At 38.1% G+C, this 15,949-nt stretch overlaps 1 long non-coding RNA gene across 1 annotated transcript in view; it reads left to right on the top strand.

The window, feature by feature from the left end:
- LOC107560548 (uncharacterized) overlaps positions 1-15,949 on the top strand; it is a 100,067-nt gene that overhangs the window by 57,359 nt on the left and 26,759 nt on the right. Inside the window, exon 2 of the long non-coding RNA XR_001605742.1 lies at positions 3,812-3,869. This is a non-coding gene — a long non-coding RNA (uncharacterized lncRNA). The remainder of the gene's footprint in view (positions 1-3,811; positions 3,870-15,949) is intronic.

Here is a 15,949-nt window from a genome sequence, read left to right as displayed (position 1 = left end):
TTTGGTTGTGGGACAGCAGTTTGGACCAATCCTATAGAATGGCCCATATAGGACAAGAACAGTTCATATACAATGGTGTTTTTTTATTTTTATTCAATGTTAAGACAGTCTTTTACAATCACAAAATTTTCAAAAACATTTAATAAAGGTTTTAGGACATGACAGAAACAGCAAGAACAGCCAATGGGAATCTGTGGGAAGAAAACTACTATCAGTAGGCTGTTCCAGCTGGTTATAGAAGGATCTTAGTAAACATCTAAGATTTTAATACTTAATGCTTTTTAAATGTGTTTTTTGGTTGTGGGACAGCAGTTTGGACCAATCCTATAGAATGGCCCATATAGGACAAGAACAGTTCATATAAAACGGTGTTTTTTTATTTTTATTCAATGTTAAGACAGTCTTTTACAATCACAAAATTTTCAAAAACATTTAATAAAGGTTTTAGGACATGACAGAAACAGCAAGAACAGCCAATGGGAATCTGTGGGAAGAAAACTACTATCAGTAGGCTGTTCCAGCTGGTTGTATTCATGTTTGAAAAGTTACATCAAAAACAGCTTTACCTCGTGCCATCTTGTCTGTCAAACTTTTAAGTTTCAACCCATCAAAAGCATAGCATGACCACAGCTGCAACAATAGCGCACTAGATCAATAACGCTCCTATTGTAGTAAGTGGAGCGCACAGAAACTTTGTTACATATAACAGCGAAGTCACTGTGTTTCAGTCCTGGTCTTACATTCGTTTGACTGGAGGATCGCTTTGAGTGTAGATCCAGTGAATGCTAGCGTTCCAAGCAAGCTGACCCAACGAGCTGAACCCAGCATTTGGGTTAAAAAAAAAAAATAACCCAGCATTTTTAGAGTGCAGAAAAACCAAAAAAAAAAAAACTACCCAGCACCTGGGTAAAAATGTAAAAAAAAAAAAAAAAACTAATAAAATGAGCCAACAGGCTGAACCCAGCATTTAGATAAAAAAATAAAAATAACCCAGAATTTTTTTAGAGTGAACGAATAGGAAGTAACCTCCTGTAACATATTGTCACAATTCTCAGGAGACAAGGAGCGAGGAACGAGGAAACACTGAGATAACTTCAATTCACAGTCTTTAATGATCACACGGGGAACGTAGGAGACACAAGGAATGACGTTTGAGGACCGACAAACACTAACTGAAAGGACTGGGGCTTTTAAACACTGGGTGATTGGGAAAACACATTTCTTGCACCTGATTAATTAAAGGGAACACGGCACACCTGGGGAGGGAAAACACAACACAAAGAGTCCAGGGGCGTGACATCACTCCCCCCTCCCGGAAGTTGCGTCTTCGCACCGTAGAAACAACATGGGGAGGGGAGTGAGTGGGAACTAGGGAGGAGGACGGACGCCGGGAGGGGGCTGGCAGACAGAGTCCAGGGAGGAGACAGGAGGGACCCGGAGCAGGAAGAGCACAGCAGGACCCAGGCCACAGCCATAACAGCCATGGAGGAGGAATGGCCACCGACTCCAGGGGGCCGACCAATGGTGACTGAGCAGGGGGTGTAGGAGCCAGAGGCGGAGACGGAGAGCCAACAAGCCAGGGGGATGCCGAGGATCTGGGGGGCCAGGGTGGAGCCGAGGGCTCTGGCGACCAAGGTGTAGGCGGAGATCCGCGGCGGAGCCGGAGCGACTGAGGACCAAGGCGAAGCTGGCAGGATGAAGGTGCCCAACAGAGCTAAGCCATGGAGGAGGAATGGCCACCGACTCCAGGGGGCCGACCAATGGTGACTGAGCAGGGGGTGTAGGAGCCAGAGGCGGAGACGGAGAGCCAACAAGCCAGGGGGATGCCGAGGATCTGGGGGGCCAGGGTGGAGCCGAGGGCTCTGGCGACCAAGGTGTAGGCGGAGATCCGCGGCGGAGCCGGAGCGACTGAGGACCAAGGCGAAGCTGGCAGGATGAAGGTGCCCAACAGAGCTAGTGGGACAGAGCGACGAGGCGCAGCCAGAGGAGTGGAGTCCAGAGGTGATGGCGAGTCGACGCCCAACCAAGGCGGAGCCGGAGGGACGAGGGAGCTGATGAATCGATGGGTGATGGTGGAGGCGAGGGAACTAGGAGCCGAGGTGGAGCCACTGGGTCGACGGGCCGAGGCGGAGTCCGGGCCGAGGAGGCTGGAGGCAGAGGTGAGGGAGACTCCAACCACGGTGATGCTGGAGGATGTCAGTCCCGCTGGGCTCGCACAGCAATGATGGTGGGCTGAGGGCGAGCAGAGGGGCTGCCAGCTGGGCGGGCATTTTCGAGGAGCGGCCACTGGAGGGCGCTTTCTAGGAGCAGGCACTGGAGGGCGCTCTGAGCTGGATTTGGGGGCTGAAGCCCTTCCTGCGCGGAACTGGGGATCAGGAGCCCTCCCCGGGCTGAACTGGGGATCAGGAGCCCTCCCCACCAGAGTCCACTCTACGAAGGCGGCGAATTCCACCCGAGGACCATCGTCGGACGACAACGCTCTGCACTCGGCATTCAGGCTTGCATCATAGAAAGAGCGCGTCGTCCCGATAGCTGGCGATGTTCGCGACCAACAGGAACAGTTTGGTATGGTCCTCGAGAGCTTTGTCTCCCTGCTCCAGCAGGAGGAGGAGGAATTCGGGGCGAGTGAAGGGATCCATGGGGACATAACGGAAAGAAAAACACTGAGAAAAAAAAGGAAAACAAACGGAGGGGAAAACATGGAAGTTACTGTTTTGGTCGGTCCTTCTGTCACAATTCTCGGGATGAAAGGAGCGAGGAAACACGGCGATAACTCCAATTCACAGTCTTTAATGATCACACGGGGAACGTAGGAGACACTGGAACACAAGGAATGACGTTTGAGGACCGACAAACACTAACTGAAAGGACTGGGGCTTTTAAACACTGGGTGATTGGGAAAACACAGCTGCAAGGAATGACTAATTAAAGGGAACACAGCACACCTGGGGAGGGAAAACACAACACAAAGAGTCCAGGGGTGTGACACATATAAATAGCTTGTCAGGCAAAGCACACAGAAAATAGAATTTTGATTTAACATGTTGCTAAGCTAATAACTCAATATTCTAATTAACATAAAAACACATTTGCGTATAAATTTAATTGGTAGATTAGGTTGAACTATTTTAATCTACACTTTTTAGTACAGAATAAATTTTAAGCATTATTTTAAAGAACATTTCTTCTCCTTATCGGCCAGGAGGCATGAGATTACTTGCATCTTTTTTTTTCCTCGGGAGAAACATGTGAGAGTCAGAAGACTCAAGCAAAGGTCTCCACTTAATCCTGAAAGAAACAACTGAGAATTTAAAAAGATATAATTATATTTCTTTCTGAATGGAAACTATAAAAACCAAAAACACATGTATAACATGCTTTCTCTTTTTTCTCTTCTAGCAACAACCATATGTGATCTGTAGAATTGACCCCTCACAAGATAATTGATTTAACATGTTGCTAAGCTAATAACTCAATATTCTAATTAACATAAAAACACATTTGCGTATAAATTTAATTGGTAGATTAGGTTGAACTATTTTAATCTACACTTTTTAGTACAGAATAAATTTTAAGCATTATTTTAAAGAACATTTCTTCTCCTTATCGGCCAGGAGGCATGAGATTACTTGCATCTTTTTTTTTCCTCGGGAGAAACATGTGAGAGTCAGAAGACTCAAGCAAAGGTCTCCACTTAATCCTGAAAGAAACAACTAAGAATTTAAAAAGATATAATTATATTTCTTTCTGAATGGAAACTATAAAAACCAAAAACACATGTATAACATGCTTTCTCTTTTTTCTCTTCTAGCAACAACCATATGTGATCTGTATAATTGACCCCTCACAAGATAAACACAATGAATCAGGTATGAACACAATATTACTCACAAGCAGAGTATATGTAAGAATTATAAACTTTTGTTGGTCACAGAGCTAATTTTCTGCAGGAATCAAAAAGTCAACGGATAAATGCAATTGGATTTTTTGTCAAGAGACCCAGGATGTTAATCTCTGGCTTGGCCTATAATGTTACATTATCCCTGTATTGCTCTATTATTTCTATTATTAATTCAAATTAATGCAGTATAGTACTTGACAATCTTATTTCAGTATTGTACATTATGATACAACCTTACTAACAATAGTAGTGATGTGAGCATCAGGAAGCACCACTATAAAATAAGAAATAATGTGTTAACATTCATTCACCAGAGTTAACACCTCTAGCAGCAATTAAAGCAGTGGTATCTTAACATGGTATTACTAAGCAAGATAGAAATAATGTTGCAGTTGGTATAAGTGCTGCAATTCTGTCTCCAGTCTTTGATAAAGATATGCCTCCCCTAAGCATGAGACTGCATTGTAATGTCTTACTCCTCATGAAAAAAAATTAGTTTTAGAGTTGTCATAAATCGCTTAATGGTCTTAAAGTATATGATAAATTAAAATGTACCCTTTTTACCATTCCACATGTACAGTATATAAAAATGATAGTCTTCATAGTCTTTTATCAAAATTTAAGAACCTGCCGTCTCTGAAATGACTCCCCTTTTCTCTTGCCCACTTTTCACAATCCAATTCATTCCCAAAGGATAAAATCAAGAATTAACTTTGGGTGTTACCTATTTCACTCAGAAATATGTCAGATTACAAAAGAAAAATGGTTTGCAAATTACAGTTCAGGTTAATTTTGTTTCCCTTGCTAAATACAACCAATTTCTGATTGAATATAATGTTGCATTTGGAAAATATAGAAGTAAAATGACTTTCATTGTTGACTTTAGCTTTCCCTTGTCGCTGAATGGAGGATAATGGCTCTGCTGTATTAGGCACAATGCACACTCATGCTAGCACTCTTTTGATATGTTATCCCAAAAAATATCAGCAAAACACTCCAAGCCAATCTTTAAAATGGCCCTGGTCATATCTATAGTTTTATAGCAGTAATTTTTATTACGGAAAGTTTTAAACATAAGCATAGGGCCATGCAGACAAGACCTTAGTGAATACTCATCTCTGCTTGCTGTAAGATAATATCTTACTACAATATACTCATACTATTTTTGCAGTATGCAGTATAAATACTGTTCTCAGTTTGCTAGTTTTCCAGTATGCATAGAATTCCCAAAGGACTTAATACACACAGCAAAATGTGCAGTTGACCTGTACAACAGAGCACTCTGTATGAGATACTGTATCCCACAATATGCTGCACTTTCTATTTCCAATGTGATGAGTGAACTGGAATGCATAAGCAAAGTGTGGAGGGTTGTATTCTGTTACCAATTACGGTTCCACTTTATATTTCATGTCTTTAGCTACTATGTAAAAATGAATCATGCACAGTGTAATTGTGTACATACATGTTGTTCTGCAAAACTCTTGTGAGATTTTATAGAGAAGGGAATCATCTGTTAATTGGCCAATCAGACAAATCAGACAAAACATTTTGAGAAAAAATACTATATGTCAGTCTATTACAAGTCCTTTATACACCCTTAACATTGTGTTCTGTGATACTGGTGCAATTGTGAATCATTTGCTTATTGGAGAGGTTTTAGAATTGCTTAATTTTGTTATATGATCCAGTATTGCGAGTGTTGTGTGCCTCACTCAAATACAGTTGACCCATGCTAGGAGCGTTTGTGCGCAATGCTGTGTGTATTTCCCAATGGACAAGCCATGCTGTTTGATTACCCATGATACCACATGTGTGTAGTAGAGTCACGCTGTGTGTATTGTTTGATAAGCCATAATCATAAATCCTAAAAGCTAATCACGCGCCCACTCTGCACCCAATCAAAACACAGCCACATTACCCAGTGCTGGGCACTATTGAGCTATCCATCATGAGTAATATCAGTGCCCTGTGTGCTTGAGAGAGAAAGATGTTTCCTGTTGTGCTTTTCATGGGTTTGTGTCAGCTTATGGGGGTTAGTTTTGTTTGTAATGTGAGGTTGTGTATGTGCTCACCCAAAAATGTAAACTCTGTCATAATTTACTCAAACTCACGTTCCAAGCTTCCAGTTCATATTTTTAAGAATCTTCAAGGAGCCCTTTTCCATACAAAGAAAGTATATAGTGACCGGTCAAACTGTCAAACTCAAAAAAAGGACTGTAAGAAATACACACTGTAAGAAATAAATTCATTAAAAATGATTAATAATAATAATAAATTTTCTTCCAGTAGGTTTATGGACATTTTCTAGGTTACACTTTATTTTATGGTGATGCTGTTACAGTGTGATTACACAAATTAGTATTGAATAATATTAATTAGGTACATGTAGTGATGGGACGATTGATACCGAGGCTCCGATGCTCCGACGCAGTTTTCAAAGCACTATTGTATCACACACTGTGCCGATGCTTGTATCGAAATGACAATACCACGTGATTGATGATGTTTGAAACAGCGTATGTTGTTCTGTTTCCGCCACACCACACGGAGAACAACGTAGCCCAACAACATAGAAAACATATCCGTGTGGTGCGGCTGACACAGAACAGCATACACTGTATGCGTTCAGTGGATACTCTCCAAAATGGCGCTAGGGTGACGTGGAGGAGACGAATTGTTGAATAAAGTCGTTTGTTTTTTTTTGCGCACAAAAAGTATTTTCTAGGTTACACTTTATTTTATGGTGATGCTGTTACAGTGGGATTACACAAATTAGTATTGAATAATATTAATTAGGTACATGTAGTGATGGGACGATTGATACCGAGGCTCCGATGCTCCGACGCAGTTTTCAAAGCACTATTGTATCACACACTGTGCCGATGCTTGTATCGAAATGACAATACCACGTGATTGATGTTTGAAACAGCGTATGTTGTTCTGTTTCCGCCGCACCACACAGAGAACAACGTAGCCCAACAACATAGAAAACATATCCGTGTGGTGCGGCTGACACAGAACAGCATACACTGTATGCGTTCAGTGGATACTCTCCAAAATGGCGCTAGGGTGACGTGGAGGAGACGAATTGTTGAATAAAGTCGTTTGTTTTTTTTTGCGCACAAAAAGTATTCTCGTAGCTTCGTATTATTACGGTTGAACCCCTGATATCACATGGATTATTTTACTGATCTCCTTGCTACGTTTCTGGACGTTGATCGTAGTAGTACCCTTGATGTCTATGGGAGGGTCAGAGAGCTGTCAGAATGCATCAAAAATATCTTAATTTGTGTTCCGAAGATGAACGGAGGTCTTACAGGTTTGGAATGACATGAGGGTGAGTAATAAATGACAGAATTTTTATTTTTGTGTGCACTAACCCTTTAAGCACAAATAAAAGCTTGACGATGCTAAATGTTAAGTTTTCTGATCAAATAATACATATTAAAGTGTGGCAAGTAAATGGTGGTTAAATTATTTTATGGTTTTTATACTTTTTATATGGCATAATAATAATAATGTAATATTTAAATGTTAATAAACTGACTTGAACTTTCTTAAACCCATAGAGCAGTGGCCTGGATTCAAACATTACGACACGCAAAGTAAAGCATTCACATGACTGGAAAGAAATAAGGCTTCGTTTTTTGTTGATCACATGATTCTCTGAAAACAATACAAGCTCCAGCACAGAGCTTCATGAGAAATTGTGCTGCTCATACTTTTACTTATTACTATAGAACGTAAGGTAACACTTTACTTGAAGGGGTGTGCATAAGACTGGCATGACATCTTCATAATCATGACATGACACATGTCATGAATATGAAGGAGGTTTTATGCATGTTTATGACAACTGTCATTAAGTGTCATTCGCTCAGTTATGTCATTTTTAATGCAAATATTACATTATTTGACCTAACCCTAACCTAACCCTACCCCTACCCTTACCCCAACCATAGCCCATAACAAAGACATCTCAAACAATGTCATCTTTGCATTAAAAATTACATAACTGAGCGAATGACACTTAATGACAGTTGTCATAAACATGCATAAAAAAAACCTTCATATTCATGACATGTGTCATGTCATGATTATGAAGGTGTCATGTCATGATTATGAAGGTGTCATGTCAGTCTTATGCACACCCCTTCAAGTAAAGTGTAACCGAACGGTAAAAGTAACGTAACTTTGTAACCTTCAAATCAATTGTTACCGTTTTCTTTACACAACACAATGCAATGTTTTCTTACAGAGTCTTTAAGGATTGAAGCCCCCAAAGGATGTCAGAACGGAAGGTTCAGGGGCTTTTGAAAACTATATATACTAAACAATTTAGATTTTGACGTTTAAATAACCACAAAAATGATGTGTTACTGAACAGATGTGTGCGAACAAAAGAAATACTCACCAAAAAAGGTAACTACGTCTTGCATTGTTAAATTTATGAGCTATATTCCAAGACTTCTGAAGCTTTGCATGAGTAGGAGACCCAAATATGTGTAGTCATCCACTGATTATATGTCCTGTCTCAAATGTCGTTTGCATATATGCATAATCAAACTTGATATGTCAAAGGCTTCAAATTTTTAACCAAACAGCACATACCAAATTTGACTATTTGGAAGTTTGAATAAGATTGTTTTTGGAAAAAAGCAACATGGACATTCTGCTTAACATCTTTTGTGTTCCATTGAAGAAATCAAGTTTAAAGTGATAATATTAAATAGTAAATAAAAACAGTAATATAGTAAATGATGACAGAATTTTCAGTTTTGTGTGAACCATTCCCATTTTTTTTCATTCTGCAGCTCAAGAAGACATAGAAATTAGTTTTTTCCTCTTTGGGTGGGCGTGGCTTGTATGCAGCAGCCTGTTTATCCCTTGACCAATCATCTGGCTCATCTGGTTTGGTGCGGGGTGTCATTATTGGTTACTCCAATAATGACAGATGCCGGTGCGTGTGAGTTAAGGGTAGCGGTGGTGATGGCAGTTGCAGTGTCATTAGCGTGCACCCTCGAGGAGAGATTAGTCTGATTTATGGTGAGCGATGCTAATGGAACAGATATGGCTGCTCTCGCACCCTGCCATCCACGCTAATGAAAGTTTTGTGCAAATGTGAAAGAGAGCGCCGCAGAGCTGAGGCTCTCACCAACACAGCATCACCTCTTTTTTTTAGTCTAATTCAGTTTTTATGTAAGTGACATCAGGTTGAATATTTCACTCTGTCATTAGTGCAGTGTTCTTTTAGTGTGTGTTTTCTGTATTAGATTAACTTTTAATAAAGCAATAGGGGATTATAAGGGTATAAAGAAATAAGGGTTTAAAGCAAGCAAACAAACAAACAAAAAACCCTTAACCATGATACAAATCTATTCCATTTTGCAACTCTGGCTAAATTGTATTACGCGGTTACACATTTCACAACACAAATGTCCAGTGAGTCGGGCTAAAAGTGTGTTCAGTTTATCCGAAAACAGATGAGCGTGAATCTGCCAAAGTTTTATTACATTGGTTCTTGCACATATTGTGGCAGTTTGTAAATGAAATGTACGGTGAGTGGCTTTAAAAATTTAATGCTTCATCGCTTTTGAAAATAACACACCACCTATACTAAAACCCTACATTAAACCTAACTGATAGATTTGAAAAAACCTTGTTTGAGCTCCTTTATTGTGACTCATGTTTCATGGGACTGGTACCCCAGAGCGCTCCGCATTGCAAGTGAAGCATTGTACCATGTACGCTGCCGAGCAAGTTTACTACATTTGAAAAGCCATACATATTGAACTGGTTATGTGATGCAAATGTCAAAATGTACTAATTTACCAATTTTGCACTATGGTTAAAATGTTTTTTATTTCTTTATTTATTTATTGCTTTATTATATAATTGGTTTGATATAACAACGGTCTCCATGCCGATTGGTCAAACCAGAATTACCATTTGTTAAAGAGCAGGTCATATGGGTTCAAATTTTTTTTTTGCAATTTGTAACGTAGCTATCCATCAATGTGAACAGTCTGCAAAGTTGTTAATCAAAAAAGTGCATGATAAATACAGATACTGTCTCTCAAAAGAAAGAGTCAACTCTGGACCGCCATAGCGAGTCATTATAGTTTTGAATCTTCTGCCTGTTACTATATACGTCACAAGGTAACACGTTTGCATAATCCGTGCCTGTCCACGAAATACGAATACTCTGACCTGCCCACAAACACTTCCGCTAGTTAGAGTGTTTACATCATGTCGAGAAGACGCTCAGTTTCTCAACCTCACTGGGCATTCTAACATAGTTCCCACACGTGCACCTCAAATAAGTAAATAATAATAATAATGAATGCAATAAAAGTGCTTTCACGTCACATAAAATACCACATACATAGTTTAAACTTACCACTGAGAAACATCTTGCTCAAGTCGTGCTTGCGATTGAGTTTCCAGTTGAGCGACTGCATCCTCGGACTCGGGCTCTAATTGATAAGGTAATACCGATGCAATTTTAACCTTATTGCATCTTTGTTTACAAGTAACCCTCCAGAGCAAAACATTAATTATGGTAATGGGAGTTTTGTTTCTGACACGCATTGTATACGGAAAGACCAATCACAACAGACTTGGCCAGCTGACCAATCAGAGCAGAGTAGGCTTATGGAAGGGTGGAGTTTACAGACCTTAAGCTCTGAACCGCTTCAAACAAATCGTTTTGAAATCAATGAAAAATGATTCTAATATTAAATGTATATTCTGAGAAAATTACAATGTTTTCTGAAGTTAGATGCATTTAAACCTGTTGTAGGGGACTCCAACACAATATTAGGACACTTTAAAATACCATATGGCCTGCTCTTTAAAATTGATCAATATCACAATATTACGAGGCTGGGTGGGACATGCTCCTGCAAACTTTCCAATGAAAGTTATGTAACTAGCCATAACTATAACCATATACTATAACTATAACTAACTACAACTATATAACTATTTTATAAATACTAAATATTTAACATAGCGAAAAGGGTAAGTTATTAATATTGGTCAGCTGACTTGGTTCTCATAGGTGCTGAATAAATGTATCTTTTGTGACTGGAAAGCATTTTATGTTGGATGCATCAAGCTGTTTGGAGGTTGTAGTCGAAGTCTTGTCTTGAGGGAAAGTGGACAAAAAAAGGTGGGGCTTAAAAAATCACGTGTTTGGATGATCCGACTGTTTCCAGCTGGATGAGATGTGTTAAAAGAAAAGTTTGCTGGAACTTAAAGAGAATTTGATTGGCTGGTGTGCGAGTGTGTGTGTGTGTTTGTTATGGAAAAGGGTGGACAAGAACAGCCGTGTTTAGTCAATTTGAGAGTCCTTTGGGTTTTAAGTCCTCATAGACAGGATTATTTTCTCATTCTGTTTTTCCTCATCTGTCTTTTGCACTGTGTGTGTGTGTGAGATGTGATTTTGGGACTTGTGGGGGAGTTGGACATCAACAAGGCTGATGGGAAAGAGATGGATTGTCATCGTAGTGTCAGTCGTGGTCACATGATGAGTAAGTGTATGTGTGCATGTGATTGATTATTCTGTATCCTACACAGAAAAAAATCCACAGACCAAAGCAAGTCTCCATTGCTCCAGGCTTCCTCCTGATTAAAGTTCAGCACTCCATCCATCTCCCTTTCCGCCACTCTCTCTAGGATGGATGAAGCTCGCAGAAATGCAATATTGTTTGCAGCGAAAAAGCGATTTGCATCTTAGCCGTCACCCTCTCTGCACAATACAATACAGATAGAGACACACAGAAATGCAGTTAGAGGCAATAAACCGCTGGCACATCTCTCTGCTTTATCTCTCACATACTTTCTCCATTATTTTTAATTTACTTCTCACTCATTCGTTTGCAGTCTTCTGCTTTTTTTATTCTTTTGTTCTGTCTCGCTCTCTCTCCAGATGCTCTGTTCCAAAACCTACTAAACTGCCCCTTTATAGACAGCATTTTAAGGCATCACAGGCAAGGTTATTATAATTAACTAAATCTAAATCTAAAACTAAAACAAACAAAAAAAAAACCTTCATGTTACTTGAAATTATATATATATACACTGTAACTTCAAATTTTATTTCAGCTAGTTTTCAAGGTAACAGCTTTCAATTTCATTTAGTTTAACTAAAACTGAAAAAAAACTGAATAAAAACTATGTAAACAATAAAAAACAGAAACGTATAACATAACAAAATTACTAAAATTTTACTAAAAATAAAATTAAAATGGAAAATATAACTATAAATATATAAAATATAACAGGAGGCACATAATATAAACATGTATTTTCACTTTTTTAAGTTATTTTTGTAATTCAAGTTATATAATCAGCTCAACAACAACAACAAAAAAAGATATTGTGAGTGAAGTAGTTTTCTATCATTTGAATTTATTTATTTATTCATTTATTACTATTTTAGTAACAAAAATCTGTCACAAACTTTGACAGTATGGGAAGACAGTTAATAAGAATTTAGAATCATTGAGAAATAATGTAAACATAAAATTTTGTCAAGTAATTTCTGTTCAATACAAGAAAATAAATTACACAACCAGCTCAAGAACAATGGTTGGGATTAACATATCTTGTCTGTTTGATAACATTTGTACGCGTACAGAAATAATGAAATCTAATATTGAAATTGCACTTATATTGTAGCTAACTTAAAAAACACCATCAAATTTGAAGACATTCACCAAACAATCCTGAATGGGGCACAACCATGCTACAGGCCCTCCACAATTATTTCTGATTAAAAAATAAAGAGAAGCATAGAGAATTAGGAAAAGGAAGACAGAGAGAAGTGCACAGATTTGGACAGAAGAAAAGAGAGAAAGAGAGAGAAATTCCATCCGCATGCAGTGTTCTAATCACTCATGCAGCAAGAGTACCGTGGTAAAAAGCGTTTTACATGAGGACAGGAAGTTTGTCCTGACAGGCCTTAAGTAGTGTCTTGCATGTTGTCATCAGACACTCTCGTTTCATAAGCGAGGGCAAACCTCTCAACTGTATGATCTTATCACAAACGCATTCATATAGAGGCAAAATCACACGCATTCATCTGTTATTCAGGTCATGCAATCTCCTGTTAAGACAGCATAGCGCTCCCCCTCCCAACTGTGTGATCCATCATGTCTAACACGCACATACACTATATTTTATATACTGCTGAAATGAGGTCATTCTTCTCTCTCATTTTCTCTGATTCACTCGTTTTCAGTGAATTGTCCTGAGATGCATGGGTCGCGGAAGGGCCTGGGCCCGGGTTACTTTTGAGGTCTGGTACAAATATGACATGGGCTACAAAAAAAACAAAACATAGGCTATAGGCTCATACTGTATGTATGCACGTTTAATCATTAAAAGATCGCAATCTCGATTAAAACACACACGATCTTATTCCTAAATAACGGTGATTCCGCTATGTCTATCAAACCTTTGAAAACAACGGAATATTTAAACCTGCTTTCGCGCAGCCAGCGCTCATCATGTAGCCTAAGCTTTATGTTTGAAACAGTCTACACAAACAGTCTACTTACACAGTAGGCTACATTTCTATGTTGCAAACATTAAATAATAGCGAAAGTATTTGGAGAAAAGTATTTAATCTGGATATAGACTCTGATGTTGCGGCAGCCTCGATCAAAACGAGCAGTTAACCTTTGGAACTAATGATAATATAGATTGTATATGTTACATTATGCCAGTAGGTGTCAAACAGTGACTGTTAAATGTATTTGATGTCTGAATCATTCAAGTGATTCCTTCAAAAACTCTGGACTAAACTAGTCTTTTTCAAATGATTTTTTAGCTACATAATGAATTCCTTTAAATTAATAAATATTTTTAAATACACTCATTTATAACATTTTAGACATTTATAAATGGACTCATTAATAACATTAAATAAAACATTTAGTCAGAAACTCATATTACATATTTTGTTTGGTTTCAGAATTGTGGGAGAATCATAGCATAAAAATACATAGGTTAACATATCAGACATCTAACTAATACCATTAGTACTGTTTATAGCCTATTATGTTACTATGTATGTTAACGAACTATGTATGTGTTATGTACTTCTATGTATGTATTATGTAGCCCCCCCCAGACACACACACACACACACACACACACACACATAAAACAAACCATGAGTTCCAACCTACTTTCTTATTTTATCTTTGAAGAGTCATTCTTGAATCTAACTCTATCTTTAACTCTATAAAGCATACTGTCTCATATCTGATACACACATTTCTAAGACCTCTAAATAAAAAATTTACTGGTTTTTATAGGAAAGAATAATTTAATATATTGTTAGTGATTTTTCAAGCTAAACACTGAAGTGGACCGTTCACTGGATTATCCATACATAATTTTTTTGGAAAAAATAACGTTAAAATGTGAGTATGTTAGAGCTTTGATCATGATCATTTAAATTTGATCTTACTGATTTATATTATTGGTAGATATAGAATAACAATTGATATTTGTATGCATTTTATGTAAGTAGTCTGCTAAGCTGTTATAAAGATCTCATTGATTTACATTAAAACCTATCAGAAATTAATTATACTTTTTGGCCATATAAATATCAGTATCCGCACCAAATTGCATATTTTTGCTCAGTTGAGGCCTCTTAATAAAAAGTTGTTTTTTTCCCTCTCTCTCTCCTTGAGTATGAGCTCCATATTCTCCTATTTCATACTATATGAGCCATAAAAGCCTCAAATGATGCAAACAAGATTTTTCTATTATTGCACATGACAGGATTTCTACAGGGTTGATAAATAATACATTATGTATAATTTATAAATATATGATGACTAAAATACTATATCATGAATAAAATGATGGCTAAAAGGTGTTCGGCACAACACACAGTAAAATGACAATATTAATTGCATAGCACAAGTCACGTGTCATATTATGTTCATTAAATGCTTATTACATGATAATAACTTTTTAAAACATATTTTCTACAGTATATTATTATTTTTTTATATTATTGCTAGGCTGTTAGGGTGGTTGATAATTCAGTCTTTAGCTATCGCTTGGGTCCCTCTTTCAAATATATGGGATTTTTTTTCACCACTTTTATTGTCCATCAGGCAAAAATATTTAAGTCTGAAATAGTATGACAAATGATCATCATGTATGACAAATTCTGCCAAAAAAATTAGTTAATAAGCATAACTTTAGCTGATAGCTGATAGACTTGGCATGTTAATGTAGAAATTAAATTATGTAAGATCAGCTATTTAACAATGACTTTGCTCATCCAAACACATTTCAGAGCTGAAGCTCTTTGTTTCATAAATTAGCATTACCTATTAACAAACATGAGCAAACTGAAAATCATTACCTCAGGCGGTTAAATAGCTTTTGCCAGATAAACTAATTATCTGATTTTTGCACAGGAGGTGAAAGGTGAGGATCAAGGTTCTGCCGCCCCTCTGGTGCAAATCTGTGTCAAAATATGAAACCCAAACAAACATGCGCACTCATGATCTCTTGTGTAAGTCATGGCCCGTGAGCTGCAACCATCACATTTAATCACGTTCCTCCTAGAGTGTGATCGATTAATGAGATGCAGCCGTTGCCAGAGGAGTTTGACCTGCAATCTGTCATAATGGCTGCTATCATCAGCACACTGTACGGATGAGCAGGGCTGACGGGTGAGGAACTGGGCAGAGACATCCTTTGATTGATTGATTTAATCAGAAACATAACAGTTCTGCTTATGCTGGGGGAGGGAATACATCAACAAGGTCATCGTAGACCAATCAGATTAAACGAGGAGAGAAGCCAAAGGTCAAGATGAGGCTTGACAATACTTCCTGTGTGTGTGTGTGTGTGTGTGTGTGTGTGTGTGTGTGTGTGCGTGCATGTGTGTGTGTGTGTGTGTGTGTGTGTGTGTGTGTGTGTTATTCTAACCTTCAGTTAAATCTTTGGGATTATAGTAGTCACATAGTAACATTTTAGTGGTTGGTTGTTTTATATATATATATA

The sequence above is a fragment of the Sinocyclocheilus grahami genome, unplaced genomic scaffold (genome assembly GCF_001515645.1).
Source record: "Sinocyclocheilus grahami isolate Dianchi unplaced genomic scaffold, SAMN03320097.WGS_v1.1 scaffold733.1, whole genome shotgun sequence".
Lineage (NCBI taxonomy): Eukaryota > Metazoa > Chordata > Actinopteri > Cypriniformes > Cyprinidae > Sinocyclocheilus > Sinocyclocheilus grahami.
This window is presented reverse-complemented; position numbering and strand designations above follow the sequence as displayed.